This window comes from Pipra filicauda, unplaced genomic scaffold, assembly GCF_003945595.2.
Source record: "Pipra filicauda isolate LSUMZ 115617 unplaced genomic scaffold, ASM394559v2 scaffold902_size55402_pilon, whole genome shotgun sequence".
NCBI classification, from domain to species: domain Eukaryota; kingdom Metazoa; phylum Chordata; class Aves; order Passeriformes; family Pipridae; genus Pipra; species Pipra filicauda.
Window position 1 is genome coordinate 19,242 of NW_024105090.1, and position 2,071 is coordinate 21,312.

The window sequence follows — 2,071 nt, forward strand, 5'->3', positions numbered from 1 at the left end:
TGTCATACGGGAAATGTGATGTCACAGGGTGGATGTGTTATCATAGGGAGCTGTGAGGTCACAGGGACGATGTGAGGTCACAGGGGAGCACGTGACATCACAGTGATATGATATCACAGGATATATGTGATGTCATATGATGGATGTGATATCATAGGACAGATGTGATGTCACAGGGAGGTGTGTTGTCACAGGAACGTGTGATGTCAGAGGGGAGGACGTGATGTCACAGGGATAATATGTTATCACATGAGAGATGTGATGTCATATGATGCATGTGACATCACAGGGGAGCTGTGATATCACATGAAAAATGTGATGTCACAGGACCGATATGATGTCATAGGGGAGATGTGGATGTCACAGGACGGATGTGATGTCACAGGGAGGATGTTATGTCACAGGGGAGCTGTGATGTCACAAGGGAGGACATGACATCACAGGGATGATCTGATATCACAAGGGAGATGTGATGTCTTATGATGGATGTGACGCCATAGGGAAGATGTGATGTCTCAGGAAGGACGTGATGTCACAGAGCAGGTGTGATATCATGGGGAGGATGTGATGTCACAGGAAAGATCTGATGTCACAGGGGAGCTGTGATTGTAACCGTTCGTTTGGATACATGTCCAGAATAAAGACATGTGCCAGAAATACTCAAACACACAAAATATCTTTTATTACAGTGAGAATAATAATAATAGTAATAAACTTAGCAAGAGGAATTAAAAACTAAAAAGGATACAAAATAACTACCTTATCGGGTGGCATTAAAACAAATACTACAAACAGCATTTAATACAGTATTAACTAGTGAAAAGGGATACCAAGAAAGGATCTTAACACAATATTATGGATAACACGATACTGGTTAGTAAAAAGGGAAACTAAAGGAAAAATACCATAAGCATAAAAGGGGAATTTAAGGAACACTAAAAGGATATTAAAAAGTTTGTTCCCTCAGTTGCTTCCTGTCAATAACCTGTGCTTACCCACACAGACAGGCCAGGGCTGCCAGGATCTGCAGCAGCTGGTTGGTGCCCGTGCTTAGCGGGCGTCCCCGCGGAGCAACACAGTCTCCATGGCAGGATGAGGATCGCTCACCCCAGCAGTCCTGACACCCCATTTTATCAGCTCCACATTACACCACGTGGGGCCAGTACCCAGTATAAGGTGATGCCTGAGTGGCAGCCAAACCCTGCCTGTTCATCACCTGATAGCAACAGTCTGTGCATGCCCTGCTGTAGGGCAAGGGGCGAGTGGGAATTTCTTTGGCAGGAAGAGTTTTCTGTGGTGGCACATTTTGTCTGGCAGGAATCTTCATTTAGAGTAAATTTTCCAGGAGGTGGGACCGGCCATTGCAGCGCAGGCCTGAAAAAAGGGAACAGCAGCTCCTTCCACCAGGAAAAAAAGTCTGGAAGCTTTGGCTTCAGGTGTACTTTTTGGGGCAGCCTGGGCACTTCTTGGGCAGGAAGAACTTTCTGTGGTGGCACCTGTTGTCTAGTAGGAATCTTCATTTGGATTCAAAATTCCAGGAGGTGGGACCGGCCATTGCAGCGCAGGGCAGAAAAAAGGGAACAGCAGCTCTTTCCACCAGGAAAAAAGTCTGGAAGCTTTGGCTTCAGGTGTAGTTGTTCTAGCAGCCTGGGCACTTCTTGGGCAGCAAGAGTTTTTTCTGGTGGCACCTTTTGTCGAGAAGGAATCTTCATTTGGATTCAAAATTCCAGGAGGAGGGACCAGCCATTGCAGCGCAGGGCAGAAAAAAGGGAACAGCAGCTCCTTCCACCAGGAAAAAAAGTCTGGAAGCTTTGGCTTTGAGGTGCAGTTGTTGGGGCAGCCTGGGCACTTCTCGGGAAGCAAAGACATTTCTGTGGTGGCACCTTTTGTCTTGCAGGAATCTTCATTTGGATTCAAAATTCCAGGAGGTGGGACCGGCCATTGCAGCACAGGGCTGAAAAAAGGGAACAGCAGCTCTTTCCACCAGGAAAAAAAGTCTGGAAGCTTTGGCTTTGAGGTGCAGTTGTTGGGGCAGCCTGGGCACTTCTTGGGTAGGAAGAGTTTTCCGTGG